Raw genomic sequence first — 27,600 nt, 5'->3', positions numbered from 1 at the left:
TAACTAGCCAGCCATACGAATGCAATTGTCTACTAAGCCGCAGTGGCAACAACAGCAGGTGTAGCAAAATAAAAATTTAAAAAATAATAAAAAGAAGCATTGAAAAAACAGCCAAAGAAATCTTGCAATCAAAAGAATTTCAATAACTTTAGTTGGGCGAGGAGCACGCCATAGCGACATACTCCTGCATCGCGCGACGACCGACAGTACCAATGGCAGTGCGAGTGTCATCCGTTGCACCACCGGTGTATTTTGCTGTTGGTTGCAGCACATGCACTAATACTTGCCGCAGCTGTGCCACAAGTTCGGAAAGGCAAAAATCTCTGTACTCCAACTACGAACTCGTAGAACTGAAAGTTTGTGTACCTATGTGGCAGAGTCTGCTATGTGTCATTGCATTTGCACTGTAGTAGTTATTATTACTTTTTTGTTGTTGTGGTGCTTGCTGTTCTTATCGAAGAAAAAATTGTCACTTAATTGCAAAGCGAACGTGATCAAAGTATTTGCCAACATTGCAACATGAGCAATTGCCAATTGAACTTTTACTTTTACATGCAACAAACAAAACAAATATTGGCGGCAGTAACCGTCGGCTTGTTTTCTTATGGCCAATGCAACTAGAACTGGAGGTAAATTGGTAGCTGGTTGCTGTGCTTTTTTCGCTTAATTTATTTCTTTTTTTCTGTTTTGCTTTTCTTTTGTTGTTGCTGTGTAAGGCACCGCAGTTGTGGTTTTAATCAATTGGAATTTATGACTTGAACACAAAACTATTGAGGGGATTGTATAAAAATACTTGAGGACCCTCTTTACAAGGCAAGCGAAACTACAATGGAAATTAAGAACGCAAGCCGATTATGCAAGCGCGAGTCGCACATAGCCCTTTAGTTAGCGAATTATCCATACTAGGGTGGGCTAATAAGTTGATTATGCGGAGATGACACAATCACAGGTATATATAAGGAAACTAAAGATTTATTCCCGCCGCGGCCGCCGTAGCCGAATGGGTTGGTGCGTGATTACCATTCGGAATTCACCGAGAGGTCGTTAGTTCGAATCTCGGTGAAGGCAAAATTAATAAAAAAAAAAAAAAAAAAAAAAAAAAAAAAAAACATTTTTCTAATAGCGGTCGCCCCTCGGCAGGCAATGGCAAACCTCCGAGTGTATTTCTGCCATGAAAAAGCTCCTCATAAAAATATCTGCCGTTCGGAGTCGGCTTGAAACTGTAGGTCCCTCCATTTGTGGAACAACATCAAGACGCACACCACAAATAGGAGGAGGAGCTCGGCCAAACACCTAACAGAAGTGTACGCGCCAATTATTTATTTTTATTTTTAAAGATTTATTCCCATCATCTTGAAACTGTTCTGTACGTGTGGACAGCTGTAAGAGAAACAGATACAAACAGCTTTGAGTTGCTTTTAGAATAATGCAAGGCGCAGAACATTTACATGCACAGAAAGCCTTAATATTCAGTGAGGAATATACCAAAGCGTTTGAATTATGCCAGAGCTTACGAGCATGGTATATTAACCAGCCACCGGAATGCTGGACAATTTTATATTCACATAAATCAAATCACAATCAAAGTAAAATTAACATTTTTATACTTAAATCTCAATTTACCTCCGGTTGGTTTACCTTAGGATTAGTTGTAGACAAAGTAAAGCACGAGCGTGGCTAAAATTATGAAAGAGCAACTGATCTATTGGTTGATAGTATCCACGGTCTTGTTGAATGTGAGTTGGCATCAGGCAAATGCTTAACAGGATTTAAAGGGATCTTACTCACCTAGCTCACCTAAGCCGTCGACGCGCTCTAAGCAATGACTCTCAAATTGGCACTGGTACCTTGTAAACTACGGTTTCAGTATAGCGACTAAGCCACTGTAAAGCGACTAAATAACTCAATGCATTGATTTCCGACAGCCCTAGAAAATTCACACAAGACTCATTCAAGACGCTAAAGCTAAAAATCAGAAGCCTAAGGGGCGGTCATTTTAAAATAATTTCATGTTATATCGATGAATAAACAAAGTAAACATTTTGGATTCATGCAGTAACCTGCAAGTTAATAACAACAATTAGCAAAAAATATATAAGAGAAATGTTAAGGATAAGGATTGAGGAAAAGCATTTCACTTAATTCTTTTACAAAGGATCTTTCAAAAGTGACGCTTAGAACTTCCTAGGTGGTACCTTTCCTTTATGTCTTTCTTTGACACGGGAGAACAATGCGCTAAAATTATTGAAATTTTTTTTTCGCTGAACAAAAATGTGAAAATCTCATTATACCAAATAGACATTTCCTCAGCTACCGATTGTGAAAATTGAATACCTGTTTTGTGCGCAAACTCATCGCCCACGAATAGCTCAACGGGCTTGCTTAATTTTTTTTATATTTTGATTCTTTCTGGCTGTGGAATGTTTGAAAAGAACAACTTTAGAAAAATGGTGTTGCCATATTTTCCAAATTAAAAAAAGAAGATTTTAAGTTCAATAAGTGGTATTAACGGTACTTTTCGTGTTGCTACCTATCGACAAAAAATTGGTAAGGTGTTTAAATATGGCAACGAATGCAATGTAAGAACAATGCCACAAAAAGTATGACCTACTTTTATGTAGGGTTGTCATCTATTCAAATAATTATATTAGAATTTTTTGGTTTTTTGCTTAAATTTACCTATAATAGTTCTATAGTTTAAGTCACTTGCAAATCATATGAAAATTAACTTTTTTAAATAATAAATAATCTACTTTCCTTCTGCTCAAATATGAACGAGACGTTATCAATAAAACGGTCCGCGGATGACATATGGCAAAAATAAATTTTTTGTTTTTTTGGTAGAACTGTTATAAGCTTACATGGCAAATTTCAGCGTGATATGTCACGTACTTTGTTTTCTGTGCTACTGTAAACAAGTCAAGCTCGAGTGTGTTCTTCGAATTTAACGATGGAAATTCAAGTTGAACAAAGAATTTGTTTGAAATTTTGTTATTCTAACAAAATTTCGGCTTCAGACGCCTTAAAAATGTTACAGACAACCTATGGGGACTCCGCTCTATCGCGTGCACGTGTTTTCTAGTGGTACAAATCGTTCAAAGAGGGTCGTACATCGGTTGAAAACTTGCCTCATGAACGTCGTCCAGCAACATCAGTAAACGGCGAAAACATCGGAAAAGTAAAGGAAATTGTGCTTGAAAATCGCACAAATTGCAAAATCGGTTAACGCTGAATATTATTTAGACGTTTTAAAGCGTTTGCGCGAGAACATTCGTCTTAAAAGGAAGGAATTGTGGGACAACAAGTCATGGTTCTTGCATCACGATAATGCACCAGCTCACACATCACGTCTTGTTCGCGATTATTTGAACAAAAATAATGTTAATATCGTTCCGCAAGCACCGTATTCGCCTGATATGGCTCCATGTGACTTTTTCCTGTTTCCCAAGCTCAAGTTGCCGCTCCGTGGAAAACATTTTGAGACAATTGAAGTCATAAAAGAGAATTCGAAGAACACACTCGAGCTCGACTTGTTTACAGTAGCACAGAAAACAAACTATGTGACATATCACGCTGAAATTTGCCGTGTAAGCTCATAACAGGCCTTATTTTATTTATTTTTGCCATATGTCATCCGCGGACCGTTTTATTGATAACGTCTCGTTCATATTTGAGCAGAAGGTATATACTGAAATTATTCATCTGAAATAAGTCTAAGGAAATGACAAGAGAAAATAAATAGTTTCATCACATATTGGTTTAACGCGACCACATTTTCTTTTTTTACTTGATTGGGGCGATAATCGCCTAAGCGATTACGGCCGAATTAAACTAAGCGCCAGTGGTTTATTTCTCTTGCTAACCGGCGTCAGTAGGATATACCAAGTAAAGGCAAGATTTTCTCCACTTAATCCTTCCCACGTAGAGGAGGCCCTCCTCTTCCTCTGCTAGCACCAGCTAGTACCGCATCGAATACTTTCACAGCCGGAGCGTTTGTTTCCTGAACCACCTGTTTCATTGAACCATCGCCAACGATACTCGCCATGGCCAACGCTCAAAGGTCCAAAAATCTTCCGCAGAATCTTCCTCTCAAACACTCCACTGGTAGCCTTTCGCAATACGAGCGGATTGATACATAATCTATATCCGTGCCATGGGGCTGATGAATATACCGTTCAAATTTGGTTGGAATCCCTTCGTTCGGTTTTAAACCAATTTTTAATAAAGAAAGCGGCTACGTTTTTATATTGTTTATGCTCTATAAAGTATACATTCCCATGACTTATGAATTATTACAAATCATCATACTTTGAAATCAAACAGACTGAAAATACCTTTATATTGAAACAGTAAGCTCATTAACCAGTTTCAAATTGCTTGGGCTCTATTAAAATTAAATAGCTATAGTATATAGCATTGCAGTGATGGTAACCCTGGAAACACTGAAATTCAGATATTGGGTATTTAGTCCCATATCCAATAATCCACCTGGAATTCCCTTTCACCGATGAATCTCTTTGGGACCTTTATGTTGCTAGTCGCCTCCAGTTTTAGGCTAATTAACCCCATATACACCCGACGTGCCTAAACAAGGACACCTATAACAGTTCTAATTTTGATATAACATCTGAGCTCATATTTCACACAACTATTCGGGGGAACTTGAATTAAAAAATATTCAAGTAAATAAAAATATAAAACACTTTAACAAAATATTTAGATATTATTTTTACAGTTTATTCTGAAAAAAAATTTTTTAGTACGGCAGGTTTAGCCAAGAGAACAAAATAAATTACTTGTCATATACTTTGAATAAAATACTTGTATATTTTCAGCAAGTGAGAAATACATTTTATATATTGGGTATAGGAATATGTTTCTTAGCCAGAGTTACGAGTTATTTAAACTACAACTTTATTCCATTTTTCGTTCTTTTGACTTGATCCATTCATTGAGCCAGTTTGCGAAGCTTTCGTAAGAAGTGAACCGCCTTCCAATAAGGGCTGACTGCATTGACTGGAACAGATGGTAATCCGAAGATACACTGTCTGGGGAATTCGGCGGGTGGGGCAAGATTTCCGAATTCAGTCCCTCTAAATATTTGTGGACGGATTTAGTTACGTGCGGCCTGGCGTTGTCATGCAGCAAAATCAGTTTGTCATGTCTACCGTCCCATTCCGGACGTTTTCTTTCTTTCTTTGAGAGCTCGATTCAAACGCATTAGCTGCAGTCGGTAACGATCCCCAGTGATGGTTTCAGATGGTTTAAGGAGTTCATAATAGATGACACCCTTCTCATCCTCCCAGATGCACAACATGTCCTTTGAATCATGAATATTTTTATCGCTGTCGATAGACCTGCTTCAAATGGCAATATCTTCGACGCCTTGGATTTTCATAATAGATTCATTTTTCACCGCTATTGACGATGTGATGCCAAAAATATTTTCTTTTCTGCCGTTCATAAAGCATCTCACACGTCACCAAACGTGTCTCGATATTACTCTCCTTCAATTGATGTGAAACTCAGTTACCTGCTTTATGGACCATATCCCTCGCGTGCAAACGTTTACCGATCTGTCAAAAATCAACTCTTTAGAGATATCATCAGGGGTTCGACATGCGTCTTCATCCAATAAATATTGTAGTTGAGTATCTTCGTATTTTTTCGCTGCCCCTACGCGATCTTTATCATTCACGTCGAAATTGCCACTCGGGAAGCGTCGAAACCACTCTTTACAAGTTTTATTTGATGGAGCGTGATTACCGTAAATATTGATGAATATTCGACACGTTTCAGCTCCAGTTTTCTTGAAAGGTAATAATGAAATATGACTTCCCGCAAATGCTGTTTGTTGTCGTCAGATACAAAAGGATCTTTACGCTTCAAACGGATGTGTCAACTACTGCGATCGAAACCTCACATATACACCCTCAAATCTGCAGTGCATTACTACAGCGAATACAGAAATACAGGGTGGGCGATATAGCGTTTACTTTTTGAACCACCTATTTTTTTGAGAATGGTAACACAAATGACATGTCAAATGTGTTCACAATTTACTTAAAGGCTAGACATTTACGAAATGGGACGCTATACGCTTGAACAAATTTGGGAAATATTGAAAACCTATTTCCAAAGTGGTGAGTCTTCTTCTTCTTTTCTGATTTTCACATCGGTGGCTACGTCAATAAGCAAAGTTGTCGGATTTGGGGCTCAGAAAATCCACACGTTACTGTAGAGAAGCAAATGCATCCACAACGAGTCACTGTTTGGTGCCGTTTTTGGTCTGGCGGCATCATCGGGCAATTTTTTTCGAAAATGAGCGAGGAGCGGCGGTTACAGTAAATGGCGAGCGTTACCGTGACATGCTCAACGAGTTGTTTCCAAAAATTGAAGAGGATGACATGGACATGGACTACATTTGGTTTCAACAGGACGGTGCAACTTGTCACACTGCACAGTTACACTCGAACTTTTGGCTACCGTTTTTGAAAACCGAATAATCAGCCGAAATTCCGATATCAATTGGCCGCCGCGGAGCTGTGATTTAAGCCCGTTGGACTATTTTTTGTGGGGAGTCGTTAAGGACAAATGCTATGCGAACTATCCAGAGACGATTGATGCTTTAAAACACGAAATTGAAGTTGCCATTCATGAAATTGGAGCCCAAACAATCGAAAATGTGCTTAAAAATTGGGTTCATCGAATGACCTACTGTAAAGCCAGTCGTGGCAGTCATTTGAACTATTTTATTTTTCATTCATAAATGACAATATTCAATCTTCAAAATAAAAAAAAAAAGTTTGAAAAAATATTGATGTGCTTTTTTTATAGCCGATTCAAAAATCAAATTTTACATGTCCCACCCTATAGCATCAGCAGAGACACCTCTTTTAAGACGGCGGTAACTTATTCCCTAATTTTAATATTCAGAAGTATTTTAAAATTTCTACTGTTGGGAAATTTAAAATTAACTATTAATTACAATATAATAATACTAAGAGAGCCTCATCGATTTGCATGATAGGAAAAAGATATAATTATTAAACTAGTAGACTGCTGCAAAAAAATATTCATATGAATTATGAGAGGTCACTTCATTTTAGCCTAATATTTTTTATTCAGAGTTAATTCACACGTTATTAAAAATTTATTCAGCGTATAATATTGTATACGTAGTATTTCTAAATATTACAGTTTTTTAATAATTTGCATTTTTATGAAATATTCTATTTTACCGCAGAGCATTCAATGCTGGAAAATTAATTTTTAATTACTGCTTCCTTGATGAAAAAAGAAACATACTATACATATATGTATATTTTTGCGTATACATATATATATGCATACTTCCGCTAACAAGCATTGGAATAGGGCGTGTGAGAAAATGCATAAGCATTTCTTCATGCTTTGGTAAAAACTATTGCTTTTATGTTAGCTGATGGTGCTGATTTCGATACAGATGATGATATCGGCACTACCAGTCTTGATGAAAATATTGAAGAAAAATCCGTAGACGAACGGTAGTTGAACAGTTCCCAAGTACACGAAGTTTTCTATTTTACCAAATTTATAACTACGAACAGTGAAGAGGATGCTAAGGCGACGATGCGCTAAGTTTTTGTGCGATGATATGAGATACTTCGTTCTTCACTCATTAATTTCCAGGTTCTTTATCGAGATTGAAAAATGCAGAACTAAGCTGTCGTTGTTAAGGTCGATGATGTCATGACTGATTACAAATTTTTCTATGATATGGACAGAGACGTGGTGGGTGGGGGTGTACGGATGGCTCTCTACGGAAATGATTTTACAGTGGGCGATTACAGGTAAATGCACCTTCTGACATATTACAACAGGGCAGTAACTGGTGTTTAGTGTAACGCTCAAACCGCCTTCCGACGAAATACTTAACGGTTGTACCGGAGGGATAGGCACTTTGAAGGTAGGAGGTTAAAGTTTCACACTGACGTGGTGAGACTTTCTATGCTTTCTCCTCTTAAAAACAAAACAACATATGTATAGGTATGTATAGAAATTATTTATTTATGAAAGTGATTATTTTTTAAATAAATCATGGAATAAACTGAAGGGATCATAAAAATTTTATTAGAAAAAGAATATTTCATTAAAGATAAAGCATACTTAAAAATGTCTCTTTCACGTTTATCTTCTCATAAACGAACAAAGCTTGTAGAACCGCGAGTGCCAGGTTGTGGCAGGCTTCATTTAATTTTTATTTTTTAGTTACTGTGTTTTTTTAGTTACTGTGAGTCTTAACTCGCTAATTGTGAAGCTGGTAATATTTTATCATATTATTTGATTATTACTTTATTGTCAGCCAGTTTTAACGAATGAAGGCACTTTTCAAAAGGTAAACTCGTAAATATTATATATGGACATGCGCGCACACATGCACATATGTGTGTGCATATTTATTCACCCACAATAAAGTAATAAAAATTGAAAAGTCATAGAAAAACAAAGAAATGCAGTTGTTGATCGACTGCGGGGAGGAAAGTATTTATTACCTGTTATTTGTATGTTTGTAAGTATTTCAATAGGTTTTCACATAGCTACCCGTATGTACGAATGTGTTAGCCAGAAGATACAAATTCAAAATAGACTTATTAAATTCGAAGCGCATATTCAATGGACAGACACGTGCGTGTGCGTGTGTGCGTGAGTAGTTCTTGTTTAATAACATGTTTCACATTTATGCCATTCCCTGCTCAACAACTCAATTTGTTAGCGCATAAAAAAAGTCCAACTGAAATTTCCAAATGCAGTGGGTAATTAACGGAGAGCAGCCAAGTAAACATTTTATTAACAGTAGCAAAAGACTTAAATAACCAAAGGAAAGAGAAACTTTAAAAGTTGAGTGTTCCACATATTCACTGTATTTCAAGGGATAGCGCTCAAGAGCGCATAAACATTGTTGTGAGAGCAACACGCTCCTGAATGAGTGAGTTTTGAGTTTAGCTTGCCATCAAAACCATTTTATGCTCACTAACTTAACAGATAAAAGAATAAAGAGGGTAGACAATCAGAATATCTCACAGATGCGCAAACGACAACAATAACAATAGCATGTGGTTAACGGGGCAAATGGCAATTGAAACACACCACCAAATGCATGCGTCGGACATAAGGTAGAGGCCCCAACTACCAATATGCTAAGGTGGAAATTGAGTGAGGTGCAAGAACGCTATGAAGCACAGTGGCCGAATGGTTGGTATTGTGGCAACAGCAAATAGCTCATACAGCTCATTGCTCGGCTCAATGTGATAAGTGTCGCGCAACGCCGGAAAATATTAGCTTCGACGGACCTGTTCCCATTGAGTGCGATTCAGTGCTTGAGACCGGTTCAAATTGATTGAAGCAAAAGTGCGGCGTTACGTTGACGTGCGGATGTGTGAACGAATGTGAACGGATTCGTCAACTTAACGAGCGATGGTACTACGGTGTGTTTACTAAAAGGAAAGCGATCGGGAATGAAAAATAATTCAAATTGAAATAAAGTAAATAAACGCAAAAATATAAAAATATTCAAAGAAGACCACATATGTCATTTGCAAGTAAATATAGTAAACTGGAGTGTAGTGAAATCAAGTGCGAAAAAGTGAAAAAAGTAAATAAATGAGTACAAAAAAATATTAAAAAAAAATTTTAAATACGTAAAATATGAATGTATATTGAAAAGATTATCATGGCAAAAGCAAAATTAGTAAACTATTTTTGAAAAAAAAAAAAAAATAGCCGAGCGTTCACAAGCAACAAAAAATTAAAAAAAAAAACAAAAAGCGAGAAATCATTTAATGGTTAAAGGAAAAGCGCGCATAAATAAATGGTAATAAATAAAACTAATAAAGTATAAATTTGTTTGTTAAAAAAAAAAAAATTGTGTGATTCACATGAATACATTTTTATTTTGTAATTAAAATCCAAAAAAATCCGCAAGTCCTAAAAATATTGGTTACTGAATTGAAGTGGTGATATTGTTTAAAGAGCTACAAAAATTAAATGCAGTGCCTAAGTTGTCACTGCGTTACAAGCACGAAACAGCAAAAACTCAAACACATTTTTTTAAAGCCGTATTGTCATTGGGAAATTTAACTGAATAAATGTATACATTTATTGTTAATATACCTTTCATCCTACCTATCGCCAAGTTGTACTTATCGAAAATTATCTCTAAAACAACCTTATAAGTATAAATCTCGAGCCGAAGACTTTGATAGCCAGCGCTCTTGTTAAATTTTAGTGTATTGGTTATTTATAATTATTACTCCTACAAATAAATAAATAAATTAAAAATGAATACGGCTGGAATTTAGAACAATGCCGATCTTGGAATTTCTGGCAAACTATAATGTTTTTTTTAATGAAACTTGGTGGAGATGTTAGTGAGGTGTTAAGGAACACTCTTTATAACTTTAAATTAATCGGGAAATAATAATTTTTTAATTATTTACATTCAAAATGCCCTTGGGAACATCAGTATAATTTGCCACATTACACTCTATATTTTTTAACATTTCATATAAATCACCAAATATACACTCACACGCGTGTTTGTACCGATTTTTATGCTAATATTCTAATTATATCTATTAAAATTAAATGCAAATTCATTTGCCTATGCAATCACATTCCAATTTTAAGCGCGAACAAGAAGAAGATTGGAATTACAACAGTATGGTGTTGCCGGATGCCTGCAAATGAAAACAAAAATTAAGTACTTGAGTTTAGTGTTAATGATGGGAATGGGGGTTATTGTGCCTGCTTACTACATACACGCATATGACGTTTTAATTTTGGGTTCAATGGTTTTAACACGGAAAGGAGTTCTACGCAAAAATACTGTGGATTGCGTAGCCGGAGTTGGACTGATGAGCCATGAATTCTAGCCATGAATACCATTGGGGATATTATAATACTAATACCAATAGTAGGTTACATGCCAACTCGGCAGTTTGATGTGAGCCTATCTAAACTAGGCTCAAGTTTGGAGGAGACTCCAAAATGTGACATGCGTCTTGGAATTATCCACCAATCGAAATATTTGCAAATTTAAGGCGTCTCATTCCTACCACAAGTGTCGAAGTTTCCAATTTATTGGCAATTGATTGCTTATGGGAAGCTTTTTATTAACAGAAATACGCTTAGAAGCTTCTCATTGCCGTTGTTAGAAAACAAAATTGTATCGAACAATTTCATATTCATCTTTGAAGGAAGGGCCAAAGCCATGACCTTGAAATTGCTAACCGATATGCAAACGCTTAAACATGCTTGTTGTTGTGAAAGAATTTTTGGGGGAATGCTGTCGAAGTGGCAGTTCTCGGTCACATAAGTCCGGGTCGTTGCAGTAATGTAGAACCGGCTGTCGGGGAACGGCGTAACGATGTCAGCTGCGCTGTTTTATTTATTAGCTCGCTGTGAGCTCTACTTTATTAAATACTTTTCTTTTTTGGAAAAATGGATTATTCATGCGGCTCATCTAAACAAGTGCAAGTCGGTGCAACTGCCAAGCGAATAATTAGTAATTAAAACAATTTTAATTTTAAAATAAAAAAATAATAATATAATTCAGCACAAGCCCGAAAAACATAAAAAAGTTAATAATGAAAATCAAATAGGTTAAAAATACATATAAGAAATCAAAATAATAGGTATATTTATAAGTTCGTGCGGTTTTACAACAGATGGCGTAACTTGATTATTATTCCATCGATCCACATTTCCAAACATTCATTGGAGAGCTACTGTCGTAAGGCACACACGTCAGTATAAGTTTTTTATTTGAAGCGTAAACAACAATATTTTTACCACACTTGAAAATGTCGAATTTCGTGCCAAATAATGTGTTTTTGCGGGGAATTCTTCTTCATTATTTTAATATGAAGAAAAAAGCAGCCGAAAGTCATCGTATCTTGGTGGAAGTTTATGGTGAGCATGCTCTATCTGAGCGAACGTGCCAGAAGTGGTTTGCACGCTTTAAAAGTGGTGATTTTGGCTTGGAAGACGAAGAACGCGAGGGTGCGCCGCCAAAGTTCATGGATACCGAATTGGAGGAATTGCTCGATCAAGATCCGGCTCAAACGCAAGAAGAGGTTGCAAAAACTTTGGGAGTTGATCAATCAACCATTTCCAAACGTTTAAAAGCCATGGGAATGATCCGAAAGGTAGGCCATTGGGTGCCGTATGAATTGAAGCCAAGAGACGTTGAACGCCGTTTTATGGCATGCGAACAACTGCTTCAACGGCACAAAAGAAAGGGTTTTTTGCATCGAATTGTGACTGGCGATGAAAAGTGGGTCCATTACGACAATCCAAAACGTCGGGCAACGTATGGATACCCTGGCCATGCTTCAACATCGACGTCGGCGCAGAATATTCATGGCCTGAAGGCTATGCTGTGTATCTGGTGGGACCAGCTGGGTGTTGTGTATTATGAGCTACTGAAACCGAATGAAACGATTACGGGGGATGTCTACCGACGACAATTGATGCGTTTGAGCCGAGCACTGCGAGAAAAACGGCCGCAATACGCCGATAGACACGACAAAGTTATTTTGCAACATGACAATGCTCGGCCACATGTTGCACAAGTGGTCAAAACATACTTAGAAACGCTCAAATGGGATGTCCTACCCCACCCGCTGTATAGTCCAGACCTTGCGCCATCCGATTACTATCTCTTCCGATCGATGCAGCATGGCCTGGCTGACCAGCACTTCCGTAATTACGATGAAGTCAAAAAATGGATCGATTCGTGGATTGCGGCAAAACCGACCGAATTTTTCACAAAGGGAATCCGTGAATTGCCAGAAAGATGGGAAAAAGTAGTAGTAAGCGATGGACAATATTTTGAATATTAAATTTGTAACCATTTTACGTCAATAAAGTTTCAAATTTCGGAAAAAACCGCACGAACTTATTCATAGTCCTATTATGAATATTTAAACGTATGAAAAATAAAGGAAACTTAAAAAAAAATCATAAACCTTATAAATAAACCTTAAAATAAATGCATAAACATATCGCGTAATTGCAAATATTTGTGTATACAAGCTGCAATATGCACAGACAATACACCTCCGCTCATTTGCACGAGCCTAAGAGTTGTAACAAACCACACACACATCGGTACACTCACTCCCAACCAAACAACTTCAAAGATTCCTCTGCATCTGCATATGTTGCTGGCATAAAAACAAAAAGAAGAAAAAACTCTAAATTGTCGTTGACGTTGCTGACTTTATTGTGCTTACAGCAGAGCTTGTTGTTGTTTTTGTTGTTTTCGTCAAGTGCACAAGCGGCACATACGGCCATAAGCAGAGCACTGCCACCATATGCAACAGCAACAAAGGCATTTCTTTATTGATATCTTTATTGTTGTTGTAGTTGCTGTTATGCTACTAGCTGTTGTCCTCGTCGTCGTCGCGGATGTTGCCGCTTCGGACGCGGTCATCAACTGCAAGCAATTCGCGATTTGCTTCGTTGATTCAATGTACGTGGCTGAGGGACGTTAACAAAGCAAGAGGAGCAGTGAGTCGTGGTATGATAGTAGTTAGAAGAAGTAGCATCTAACAACAACAACCACAACAAGGGAAAACATAACAACAATTTCAATTTTCTGCAACTTGTTCAGCTGTGCTGCCCATACATACGTATTTACCTACATACCAATGCATACACATACACATGTACACTCAAATGCAAGCAAGCTTGTACGCATGCATGTGCTTGTACGGCCTCTCTCATGTGTGCTTGTGTGCTTACGCCCCGCTAATTTTCCAGCAAAATAAAAGCAAAAGCACAAACTTGCTGCCGCCTCAATAGCCTGGTAATCGAGCTACTCATTTGCCACTAGCGAAGCTCCAGCTCCAGCAACCGGCTTTTGCCGAGAAGCAAAAGACAACAAACTCAAATATGTAATGTATGTATGTACGTACAAAAATTGCTAAAGAAAATCTAAACCTGCTGCAAGTGCTTCAAAAGCAACAACAAAGCGGCAAACGAAAATGAATAGACGCTAGCGAAACATAATTTAAAATGTTTTTATTAAAAATAAATAAATTATATTTTATAACAAATTGCTAAAATTTCTCTTAAATCACTTAATAAAAAAAATACCTAACACTCAAATACATTTGTTTCCTTGCTTCGCCGCTATGCAACATTTAAGCAAACATAGCTACTACACACACACATACGTATTAACTTCGAACGCTCACGTATTAGAAATTTGCACATGAAAAAAAACACGTATTTTAACGCTGTAACATTTGTGTGTGGCAGCTGCACACATCCATATAACCATTTGTGGCGCTCGTCTGTGATTTGTGTGCTTACTGTCAATACTTAGTAAGGCGACTGAAAGTGTCATTTTCAACATTTTTCGCGTGCGCCGCGTGCTTATGCGAGTATTCACATGTGTGTGCAAGCACAACTACTTAGGCAAACAGTTTATTTGCTTTTTTAGCTGACTTCTCTTTTTTCCTGATATTTGCCTACCAAATCACAATTGAATGGGATTATTTACGTGTCACCTATTACTAATTGGATTTGAAGCGTTTTAAATGCTTCAGTTTGCTGAAAGTGAATTTGTGCATAGTTGTTGGTATTGGCAATTGCCACTGGTGGGCTTTTTGCTGACATTACAGTAAATTGATTTCGCATGTACATACATTGGAGTGGCTTCACATTTTCTGCACGAATTCTCAAATTTCCAATCCAGAGATACGAGTATATTGGCATAGATTTGGCGCAGAACGTTGGCAAAGTAGTGTTGATGAGAAATTTGTCCATCATCCCATCGTACATAGTAGTTGAAAAATTTTAGTTTTGTGTTGTGATAATCGATATTTTTTACTGCACAAAATTTGTGCAGGTGTGTTGCAGAAAATGGCTACCAAAATCTGGTAAATAAAAATGTGATGGTATTAAAATCCAAGCTTTCAAGTGACCATTAAATAATAGTTAGAAAAATAAAATACTTCGTAATAAAATTCATATTAACGGTCTTCCATTATTGGAATTTTGGGTTGTATGAGTGATTGGGTTTGTATGGAAAAGCAGGCTCAATATTGAGAACTTCACGATTGTGAAAGGTAACAGACAAGCGAAGTATTTTATTTCGGAAATCCAGAACACCGTTTAAATAAATGAATAAATAACTGGCGTGTACATTTCTGGGAGGTTTTTGGTCGAGCTGCTTCTCCTATTTGTGGTGTGCGTCTTGATATTGTTCCACAAATGGAGGGACCTACAGTTTCAAGCCGACTCCGAACGGCAGATATTTTTTACCATACGAGTATAAGGAGCTTTTTCATGGCAGAAATACAGTTGCAGGTTTGCCATTACCTGCGAGGGGCGACCTTCATTAGAAAAAATGGTTCTATTATTGTATGTTCATGCACGGAGACGCGAACCTAGGTACTCTCGAATGGTAGTCACGCACAAACCCATTCAGCTACGGTGGCCGCAATATTAAACACCGCGCGTTCCCATAACAGTGGGTTCTATGCTATCTGAACGAACCGGATTTATATCCGGCCAAGAACTGTCACTCAATTTATGGGGAATGCTTCTGCCGTTACAACAAAAACAAGAAATAGCGCCAGAGTAATCGCAGGCTTTCTTTTTGGTAATTTCAAAGTATTGATGAAGCGGAGTGCAGATAGAGTCCAGTGCAGGTTTTATGCCGCAAAGCTAGAAGCAGCAGCACACGTAATAGGTCGGCATGGAGCTCTTAGCAGGCCTGACACCTGCAGGAGTAACCGACCATATTTGGAAGCACTCGAACTGAATAACATCTCACAAAAGGTGCTTATGAGCTTCTTGAATGATGCGTGATTCAATGATTCTAATGTAACCAGTAATAAATGTCGTTTTTTTTCAATAATGTAATTCATTTTTTCCTATTACAAGCGCACTTCATGTGTTGTGTGGCTTCACTTGATACTTTGATTTAGAATTCGCTCTTGAAATATCTCCATTTTTCCCTAAGTTTAAGTACAAAATTGAATTTTTTTATTACACTTATGGAAATCGTTAATCACGAGAGACTAAAGCTCAAATATTATAAATTAGCGTTTTTAGTTAATATATTTCTCAGAATGTCTGAATTTTTTTAAAAATACGTTAAAATTGTTCAACCTAATACTTGGTGGGAAAATCTTTCATCCTTATATATCTGGGAGTAATAAAGGAAGAGGGATGAAATTTTTGTAGGTATTAGTGCCTATAGCATTTCATAAAATATATTTTTGTTAAAGAATTTGAATGAAAATGGACGAAAGATGGAATGGATGGAAAGATATTCAAGAATAAAAAGTGTGAAAAAACATTTTTGAGGTGTTTCTTAGGCTCGTGTGCACTGTGCTTTTTCTTTATATACCTCCATATTTAATATTTCTATATTTTGTATAATTTTTAATTTATACAAATTTTTTGTAGAACTTTGTTGAAAATTTAAGGTTCTTTAAATAAATTCAGATGTACTGTGAAAAAACTTTAATCCCAAATTGATTACATTTGAGCTTGGTTTAGTTCATATATCGATTTCTTTATCTATGATTCGGCCTATCGCCCTGTGTTGTAAGTAACTTTTCCATAAAACTTATTTTTCCGTCTGCAAGACTTATGTAAATAAAGGGTCCGCCATATAACTTTACGGAATTAAAAATGCTATAAGAAAGGAACTACTCAATATTTTTCCAAACCGTTTTTTTTATTTTGAAGTATAATCCTTCCGGTTAATGATGGAACACAACTTCATTCATATGCTTCAGCTGCCGAACCAATTGGACTTTGTACGGCGTCATACCAAGGTCTTTACGCAAAATTCGTCTCAATGATCTCGTACAATTGTTGAGAACGACGGTGAACTGATGTTCCTGGTGGCAATATTTTCGGGTGTACGCACGGTTCTTGGTCGGTTACGCGTTGGTTTGTCAATAAGCAACCCAGTTTCCCTTACTTTTTTTGCAAAGTAACGCACATACGCTTCATTCGGTGCTTTTCTTCTTCCCATTGCCGTACGTAATTTTCGTACACATTCTGCAACATTACCATGATTTTCAAAGTAATGTCGCAATATTTCCCAGCGTTCTTTGAGCGTATACACAACCATTTTCGTTCAGCGGAAGAATAAAACTAATTTTCTGTCAAATCAGAAGTGTTACCATTCTTCAAATACTACCTAGTTCAAATCCGTAACGATAGATGGCGGGCCCTGTATATGAAAGTTTATACGTGGAAAACGTAATTTAAAAGTTAATTCTAGTCGATTAGTGTAATCAATTAATTCGGAGCGACTGCGGATTGAAACCAGTACTTAAATCAAAATACTCATTTTTCACGCAAAATAAAGTGTATTAATAGGCAAAATGTTGCGTTTGAAAATACGAAGCGAGCGCAACGTGAACAGTGGGTAGTTGTGAGCAAAACACTGACACAGCTCGTGTAAGTAGTACTGATAAACTTTTTCTAAAAAAAAAAATAAACAAATACTGAAAAATACCGGCAGTTTGCAGGGAATGTTGTAGTCGATGATACACCCGATTTGAAAGGGACACGCTTGTTAACCAGAGGTTCTCACTTTTGCCCAGAAGAAGTTATCGTTTGCCTGATACGAGCTTTGCACTTTTGGCCAGAAAAAGTCAGCGCGTGTCTAATATGAGGTTCACATTTTAGGCACGGAAGTGGGATCACGTCTCCCACACGTTGTTTTAAGGCAAGGGGTTAAGGGAAAATCGAAAATCGAGCTTGCAACACAATGGGGAATTGTTCCTGAACCCGAGAACTCCACGGAAAATAGAAAAGAAATAGTGTAAAATAAGTTGTAAGACTTTTAAAATTTTTTCCTACACATACAAATCTTAAGGTGGCTTTTTTGTAAAGAGATTCAAATTTTTATTTAAACATTAACATCTCTTTTGCAGTCCTAACATAGATATATACAAAAATGTTAAAAAACCAGAAAAAATATCAATCATCAAAAAGCTTTTATTTCTGGTTAAAAGAAGCAAGTTGATTTAGATTATATGAGTTTAAAAATGGCTCCTAATACTTCTTGGCTTTTTTTCAAAATAGCTAAAATCAAAGAAATATGAAAAGCGCTCAATCTTACTTTATTGGTATTTGTAACGGATTTTTCTCGTAACTTTTCCGTTTCAATCTTGTAGATGACCCATATTACTACTCGATATTTCTTTTTTACTTATTTACTTATTTGTTATACTTGTGAAACAACAATACAATTGTTATTGCCAGTGCCTATGGCTGCTCGACAATTATACAACATATTTCAATTTAATTTCCGCCTCAACCTTCGGGCACTTTGTAAATGTCTCGTCAAAAGTAAATGCTCGCTCGCCTTTTGAGCCAATTTCTCATATTTTCATAAGCACCGCCGTGCTTCTTTGCAAGCGCGTGCCTTATCAGTGTAAACAAGTGCTAATCAGATGAAGCTACTTTCCCGCCCGATAAGCTTCTTGTACAAGTTGCATGGGACAGTGTCACTCAGCTAAGCGGATTTGCCGTTTTCTTGGCACGCTTTGGTCGGGGAAGTGGTGAATTTGTGAATTGGCATCAAAGAAAATCACGTCGTGTTGCCGCTTTTTATATTTTGAACGTTTTTTGTACAAAGCACAGCTCAATTCGATTAATTGCTGCCAGATGTGTTGACTGTTGGCTTTGCATTACCATCACAAAAGGTTTGCTTATAATGAAAGGGAATAATTTTTTTATAATAGGACTATGAATAAGTTCGTGCGGTTTTACAACAGATGGCGTAACTTGATTAATATTCCATCGATCCACATTTCCAAACATTCATTGGAGAGCTACTGTCGTAAGGCACAAACGTCAGTATAAGTTTTTTATTTGAAGCGTAAACAACAATATTTTTACCACACTTGAAAATGTCGAATTTCGTGCCAAATAATGTGTTTTTGCGGGGAATTCTTCTTCATTATTTTAATATGAAGAAAAAAGCAGCCGAAAGTCATCGTATCTTGGTGGAAGTTTATGGTGAGCATGCTCTATCTGAGCGAACGTGCCAGAAGTGGTTTGCACGCTTTAAAAGTGGTGATTTTGGCTTGGAAGACGAAGAACGCGAGGGTGCGCCGCCAAAGTTCATGGATACCGAATTGGAGGAATTGCTCGATCAAGATCCGGCTCAAACGCAAGAAGAGGTTGCAAAAACTTTGGGAGTTGATCAATCAACCATTTCCAAACGTTTAAAAGCCATGGGAATGATCCGAAAGGTAGGCCATTGGGTGCCGTATGAATTGAAGCCAAGAGACGTTGAACGCCGTTTTATGGCATGCGAACAACTGCTTCAACGGCACAAAAGAAAGGGTTTTTTGCATCGAATTGTGACTGGCGATGAAAAGTGGGTCCATTACGACAATCCAAAACGTCGGGCAACGTATGGATACCCTGGCCATGCTTCAACATCGACGTCGGCGCAGAATATTCATGGCCTGAAGGTTATGCTGTGTATCTGGTGGGACCAGCTGGGTGTTGTGTATTATGAGCTACTGAAACCGAATGAAACGATTACGGGGGATGTCTACCGACGACAATTGATGCGTTTGAGCCGAGCACTGCGAGAAAAACGGCCGCAATACGCCGATAGACACGACAAAGTTATTTTGCAACATGACAATGCTCGGCCACATGTTGCACAAGTGGTCAAAACATACTTAGAAACGCTCAAATGGGATGTCCTACCCCACCCGCCGTATAGTCCAGACCTTGCGCCATCCGATTACTATCTCTTCCGATCGATGCAACATGGCCTGGCTGACCAGCACTTCCGTAATTACGATGAAGTCAAAAAATGGATCGATTCGTGGATTGCGGCAAAACCGACCGAATTTTTCACAAAGGGAATCCGTGAATTGCCAGAAAGATGGGAAAAAGTAGTAGTAAGCGATGGACAATATTTTGAATATTAAATTTGTAACCATTTTACGTCAATAAAGTTTCAAATTTCGAAAAAAAACCGCACGAACTTATTCATAGTCCTATTATTTATTTTAGAAAATATAAAAAATCGGTATGAAATTGGCAGGGAATGTGAGTCCATAATACTGCGGTAAGAGAAAGGAGACTTCTACTGTTTGAGGGATATAATACTGTTAGTGTTCGTGGGTCGCAGACCAACGGGCCTCAACGCCCCACGCGGATGAGCCACACCAACTTTTTAATTTATAAGATGCATTTAATTTTAATCAGAGATGAACAGTCACTATTCGGCATTTTTTCACATAGTTCAAATTACACTATTTTTGTAGTTTTTAAAATGAGTGAAATTGACCTTCGGCCTTCGATAAAACAATATTTCGTAAATAGTGAAAATTTGGACTAAGAAATCGCGCGACTAATGGAAAGTTTAGACCTGTTGTCTTGTAACACCTGATTATACTTGTAGGAACTCAAAATGGATTAGTTTAAAGGCACACAATATCTGTTACAGGAAATATTGCAAAGTGTATGCTGTTTGCAGAGCTCAAAATCATAAAAAAATGTTTTGATGCAGTTCGAAAGGTCGTACATTTGTAGCTGGCAACATTCATGCATTAATTCCGGTTTCATAGGTATTGAGTCGATAATATAAGCCCTAGATTATTTTCCTACTAGCTACGCTATTTTGAATATTAGTTAAAAATTAGGTTATGGAAATTTCAATCGTTCTCTACTCTCATTTGTCTTGCGTGACTGTTTGCTACTAGAAAATTGTGCGACTCTGCTGCTCCTACCTGTTATGCTTTAACTAAACTGAAGTTTTCAGATAGCCAAGTAGCTATGAAGGCACTTAACTGTATTCTAAATATGTCCAAGCTGCGGCGGTTTGAGGCAGACCACTCACAACCCTACGCTTCAATATGAGTGTGTTAGCTGATTGCAGTACTTCCTTAATAAGCTCTGAGGAGTCAGTTAGCAGCAGTAGTCTAATTAGTCAAACCCCTTTAATTCATCATCCACATTCTATTTTGCATAGTCTATTCACTGTATCATTAATATCTTTTGATACAAAATTTTTTTCCGATTTGTGGTTTCTCAGTTGTAGGGATTGAGCGACACCGCTGCTTGAAATGAACACCTCAACAAACCTCATCGCGATCCATCTTAGGCCCGTCGTTACTCGCGGCTTGTATTCCATACCTGAAAGTTCATGTCAAATTCGAAGTTTACTACCTATAGTCCGTTATTTACAATCGATTCTTGTCAAAAAATAATAATCTCTTCAGGTTTAGATCAATAGCAATCAAGCGAAAGATAATTATGAACACTTCTGTTGGTGTGGCTGTTAAATACCGAAACAGTTGCTAGGAGAAAAGTAATTACTCATGGGCCAAATACCAGCGACCACCAGTTATTCACATATGTTATGAGAAGCCATTTCTTTCAAGCAAAACAATCCATTCATTCGCCTGGAACTGTGTTATTTTTTTGTTTTTGAACCGCCTAAAAAAGGCTTCATATGAAACTTAAAAACACCACGATACGATACGAACAATAGTCAACATTATTATTGTAAAGCCCCTACTAAACTCCGTGAAAGAGTAGGGATAAAAACAGTCATAATTTGTCCATATCATGGACTCCCTACTAAGACAATACGCCACTTCATTTCACATAGTCTGTCAAGAGGCTTTCAGCCAAGTACAGCATCCAATGTTAGATCATCCTCCAGATACGCCGTGAGACATATCTTTTTTATGGTAAAATGCGCTGCAGACTGCGCCCGTTGAAGCTCTCCACCACAACTGTCAGGTCATGCGTCCTAAAATAGTTTCGAACAATGGAAGTTTTGAGCGATTACACCTATGGTCGATAGCTGCAGTATTAGAGCCTTTCGGCACAGATCTAAGTAATTTGCCGTTGACTGCAAGACTCAATATCTCATTTTTATAATCGAGTTGCATCTAATGGCAACATGCCTATGAATATTACTTTCAATTCTACATACCTACAAAAGTGTGAAAATGCAGTACATACTTATATGTAACTAATTTATAAAAACTCCAGCTGGAACTTTCATACTTCTTTAATACAAGAATTTATTCGAATTTTTTTTGAACGCTTGAAGATATCAGACACGGGGTGTTCTTTGAGGGCAAAGCTATCTAATTTGATGTAATTTTTGATCAGCGTAAAGCAAAAATTCCACAAGTAAGCAAGAAAATGTATACAAAAACAAAAAAAAAAACAACAACAAAAAGATTTGGGAGAATAGGGGAAAACAAATACATATATCACAGTGTTTAATCGCAATCAATCGACGTGCACTACCAAAAAACGAAACAAAAGAAATTTTCAACGATGCATGACATGAAAAATGACGCACTCAAAGTTTGAAAGTAAAAATCACTGGCAATCACAAATAAGCAGTCAGCCAGTCAACCAGTCAACCAGTCAGTCAATAAACAATAGAAGAAAATTCTTCAAAAGTCAAATGAACGATTGATATGTGAACAACAGGGGCGGGAGCGGCGAGAGTGTAGTATTAAAAGAAGAGAGAGGCGGCGACGATGGATGTAGGTATGTTTGAGCGGATGGTAAACAAATTTAGTTGCATAAGTAAAACCGAATTGGTGTGAAGTGCCTGTTGGGAGTAGCAAGCCGGAGTAATAGCGCGACACCAGCAAAATCGACTAGTTATATATGTATGTACGTATGTATGTGTGTATGTAGCTCCACACCGGCGGGTGAAAATTCAAATTTTTCACATTCACCTTAATCAAGTGTAAAAAATTTCGATTTCTTGATTGCTTTGGCTCAACTGCAGACATGCAACATTCATATAATACAACGAATGAAGTTCGTGCACACATGAATGAATAATCGGATTTTCATCTGAATTTTTTGTGTGCTGCTGCTGGCACCGCTGCTGTTGTTCACTGCCCCTTTACACTGCTCGCCTTCGCATCATTAATCATTTCTTCGTTATAAACAGAGGCGCTGGAATCAACAAAACTCAATTCCTTTGGAAAAACAGCTCCTGCCACTGAAAAAGTTCTAGCAATATATTCGCACGTGTGTGTGCATATCAAGCGGTAACTTCATAATTTTTTATGTTTATTAATTTTTCGCAAACAGCTTTTGCCTTCATTTGATCTCCATTCGCTTTTAATTTCTTTGTGTGTTTTAGCAAGTTTGTTCATTTTTTGTTTTCCTACTTTTTTTCATTCTACTATTTTTGTGTGCTAGTTGCTGTTATCAAAAATTCATAACTAGTTTGCTGCGCACGTATTCATGGTATCCTTACTATCATCCTCTGGGATCCTATGCGAGTAAAGAAGATTTATACACCATTTCTGTTATGTCTACATACAAATTTTGCTTTGTTGGTGTTGTTGTTCTTGTATCAAATTTATTTGGCTTAAATTTCTTTCGACTGCATTGTTGGGAGCTGCATTGTGTGGCACGTTTACTTGTTTTGTTGGAAAGATATCGATCTGAAAATTGGCTCAACTGATTGCCGCCCCAACTGGTTGATACCGTGGCTGAGACTGGGTGACGTGTTGTGTTTGCTTGCTCGCTGGCTAGCTGATTGCCTCTTGTGGCAATGATTACGTTTACATGAGTATGTATGTGGTTGCGTGCACACAGTGATGCCCACACAATTGGAAACTGCAACGTAGTGTAACGCTTTGGAAGAGATACTATGAGTTTATCTTTACAGTTTTGTATGCTCTAAGAACCTAGTAGAAGTTTTCTTCGAAGTCTGCGGCAGATCTCTTAAAATGACAAGTAGAGGAGCTTGCAAGAAGAGCTACGTCCGAATCAGTCTCATAGACTTAGAAGAGTTTAGGAATGTCGTTGGTTCGCTGTCAGCTGCTTTTAGGACAGTCTTCCTTTAAGCGGTTCAAGTGTTGAAAATGAAAAAATCGCATATCTTGTGCGCACGAGCTATCCCGGGCCGTTTCGTTACTTACACGTCAGAATCTTGTCGAAAGACACGCAAGCCAATTAAGGATCCCTATAATTACTTTTGTAGAAACTGTTATGATGAAGAGAAGCCAGCAACTTTTAAGGCACGTCTACATGCGACTTTCACGTCGCGTTGGCGTTGCTTCGCTTTTACGCAAAACGAGAGACTGGAGTACTTGCTATAATGAATGTTGTGGCAACGAAGGTTAAAAAGAGTAAATTATGCGTGATAAAGTTAGTAAAATTGATTATTTACAATAATAACTGCATTTAAATTTAATTTAGGTTAAAAATATGTGAGATAATTTTATTTGTTTACATATGATGATAGTCGATGCATGCGGAGGGATGAGAGTTGCCCCTCTTTACTCAACTTTAGCTATGTGAACGACTTTATATTATTGTTATTATTACAAAATAAAGCTTAAAATTAAAATTATAAGCCTAGTTAAGAAAGTTTTGGCGTTGCTTCGTCCCCAATGTTAATGCGATTCCAAATTTGTATGTAGACAGACCTTTAGGCATCTAAAGTTTGATTGACCTGCGTTGATAATTTTAATATTGATCTCATATTATTGTATTGTAGAAAGTAGAGCAGAGTAATGAATACTAAGCGCAGGATGTAGCTATTTTTTAATTATTCTATAGATTTTAAGGTCAACACATTGGCTTTGGATCTATACAGTAAACTTTTTTTATGGATTGCAAGCCCACACACACTGTGTCAATCAATTTTGTGGCTAACCTGTTGAGAATTTCAGACGATTTTGTTAGACGAATGACTTAAGCTCACTTTGACATTGGCAATTTATCGATTTCGAAGACTGAACCTATTTTATTGCACTCACAATTATTCCCAGATATATTTTCTTCGATCACATATTCTTGGATACCTACATCGTTGAGAGTTAATAAATTTTCCTTTATTTGCCTAACATTTGCCCAATAGTGCGCTCGAAACGGCATCCTAAAACATTTCTAGTCTTCCCTCTTCCCAATATTCAAGTGATTTGAGCTGTCGACAACAGTTTTTGCAAATTTAAATGAATGGATCTTCCTCGTAATCAGTTTCACGCAATATGCGATGTTTTCCCCTACGATTTGAAATCATAATTACAATAATGACCACCGCGGACAAGGTCGATTCGATCAGTTCAATTTTTTACTACTTTTTCCCATAAATCTTGTCGTATGGCGTTAATGGTGGCTTTAGTAAAAACATTCAGTCAGCTTGGCTCAATAGCGCTCACCATTCACCGCAACGGCAGCTTCTTCCGCATTTCGAAATAAATAATGTCCGATGATGCCGCCAGTGCTCTATGAACTTCGCGAACTAATTCTTTTTTTTTTTTTTTTTTTTCAAAGTTAATTTTTCCATTCATGATGACTTGCCAAACCTTACTGAACCGAAATTTCAACACAGTTTGGCTTTCTCAGTTGTCAAACCACACTTATCGATATCGAAAGTTCTCAGGCAGTAAATAGTATTTCTGTTTTTTATTACCATTTTAAGTTCAAAACACCCAGCATAATTTTACCTTCCATTCCATACTGATTTCGCAAATCGAAAATGTAAACACCCGGGATAGTATTCAACAAAATTACGCTACTACCTACGTTGCCGCCACTGTATATTCAAGTTGAAATCTAAGTTTTCTTTAATATACTAAGTACTTTTACCCCCTCACACACAAGCTACATTATTTCTTGTTGTACCTTTAGCTTGCTCTGCATTGTGTTTTTCAGCATCACTTGCCACACATAAACATCCGTATAATGTTGCATCAATACTCGTTTCAAATCATCTTGTCTCGTCTCGTTTGGCTGCTCTTGTGGTTCGCATCTTTGTCCTAACTCGCTGGAGTATCGTCACAAGTTACCACAAGCCACAGTATCTGTACATCAACAGTCACTTTGTAGTACGTCAAACAGTATATCCACATCGCACCACACACGCATTTCGATATTTTCATGTAAAATGCATACATATACAAACAAGTGTATGTAGCTGTGCTTGTACATATGTATGGATTGGACTACGATGTAGATTCATATATCCATCATATCCATATAAGTGGCATCAGCTTCGGCATCTCTTAGGTATTTTTACACAGCTTCATCACTTATCAGTTGAGCTTGTATCTAGCGCGCGTAGCACACGTCGGGGTATCTGAAGTGTCTGGTAAGCCTTTACTATGTATGTGTGGTATGAATGTGTATCGAGTACATCCCCTGCAGGGCAAATCTGAAGCAGTATGATACAATTTTAGTTAACACGTAAGATTCCTACTGTGAAATGAAAGTGGATCAATTTTGCTATGATAAATAAAATTATACAGTTATATTTTTTAACCGTCCATCAACTACATTTCGAGTCCCTTCTGCGGTAACTGCTTAGAAATCGAGGAGATGGAATCAACTGAGCTTCTACTCCTTAGTCGCTCACTGCTTTCGTGAGGTTTGAATTAAAACGTCCTGGTTCCCACTACTTAACTACTACTGAGGAGTAGTCTATCAAATGTGTTTGCGAATATTTGCACTCTGTAAAGTTTTCTCAAAAACGGCTTGTGTTTTTTCATTTGTAATTCCTAATCTCCATAGTTCAAGTATCTCCTATGTGCCTAACAGTTTCTTATGCCCAAGTGAGCCCGTTGCCTTGGGGGCAACCATGGTTATAAGCCTTAGAAAGAAATGAGAAGTCCGATCTACACGAATTCAAGTATAATTCATGACATGAACTGCAATCTATAGAATTTTAATAAATAGGCGCGCTGCTACTTCGACGTTTGCGTTATTATTGCTCGACTTTAATTGGCCGCCTACACAACGCAACTTAATACCTCTAGAATTGTATCTTTAGGGCACCGCAACGGCGGTTATTCACTTGCTTCCTATTTAATACCCATTGTGGCTAGAATACATCAAATGCGAGCAAAAAGTATCTTCTCACAGCTGTTGCCCGCGCGCAAGCTATTTGAAAACTCCGAGTGCATTTTTGCCTTAAAAAGGTTTCGCATTAAAATCATCTGGCTGAACTGTATGCCACACAATTGTATGTATGTGCAAGTACATATGTCAATCCATTGTAGAATAATAGCAGTAGTAGCCGGAGCTCAATATGGATTAGCTGTGTGTCGTACGTGGCTTTCTTGTGACATCATCCCTGAAAATTTATAACCAGGTACATATGGAAAAATGTCAACCATTGTGTTGAAGAAAATTTTGTAAAGAACGATTTTTGCTTTCAAATTTATATATTTCTTCTTTAATCTATAAATGAAGTATATTGTTAATGTAGTAAGCCACGGAGATAAAGACGCGGACATCAGTTTGTACAAGTATGGACATAGCATAGCATAGGTTCGGCCATCCAATCATTGTTTTCACATCAATGTGTTCGGTGTTTCAAAAGTAGTTCAAAGTTACCATTGATATTTTACTTTGCTATTGATAAATTTCTCTCTCTACCATATCTTTCATGGCTGCTAATGATGTTGTCTTGCATACCGTTCATTTGCTGCAAGCGTGTCATAATCCAAAAGAAAAAAATTGGGAAATTGGAAATGACCATCAGCACTTATTTTATGCTGTGTAAAAATTCATGGCCGTATAAATTAACTGTATTTCAATAGATGAAAATAT

General features: G+C 37.3%; 1 protein-coding gene across 2 annotated transcripts in view; it reads left to right on the top strand.

Annotated features, from left to right (window-relative positions):
* The first annotated feature begins 9,099 nt into the window (after nt 1-9,099).
* The window catches only part of LOC128862394 (lateral signaling target protein 2 homolog), a 136,634-nt gene continuing 118,133 nt past the window's right edge, over nt 9,100-27,600 (top strand). Inside the window, exon 1 of one of the 2 annotated variants that reach the window (XM_054100978.1) lies at nt 9,100-9,853. The gene's annotated coding sequence lies outside the window, so the exon portion shown is untranslated. The remainder of the gene's footprint in view (nt 9,854-27,600) is intronic. The other variant, XM_054100979.1, reaches the window with a different exon arrangement.

Source organism: Anastrepha ludens, chromosome 4, assembly GCF_028408465.1.
Source record: "Anastrepha ludens isolate Willacy chromosome 4, idAnaLude1.1, whole genome shotgun sequence".
NCBI lineage: Eukaryota > Metazoa > Arthropoda > Insecta > Diptera > Tephritidae > Anastrepha > Anastrepha ludens.
Note: the sequence above shows the minus strand (reverse complement) of the source record. Positions and strands in the feature narration are given on the sequence as shown.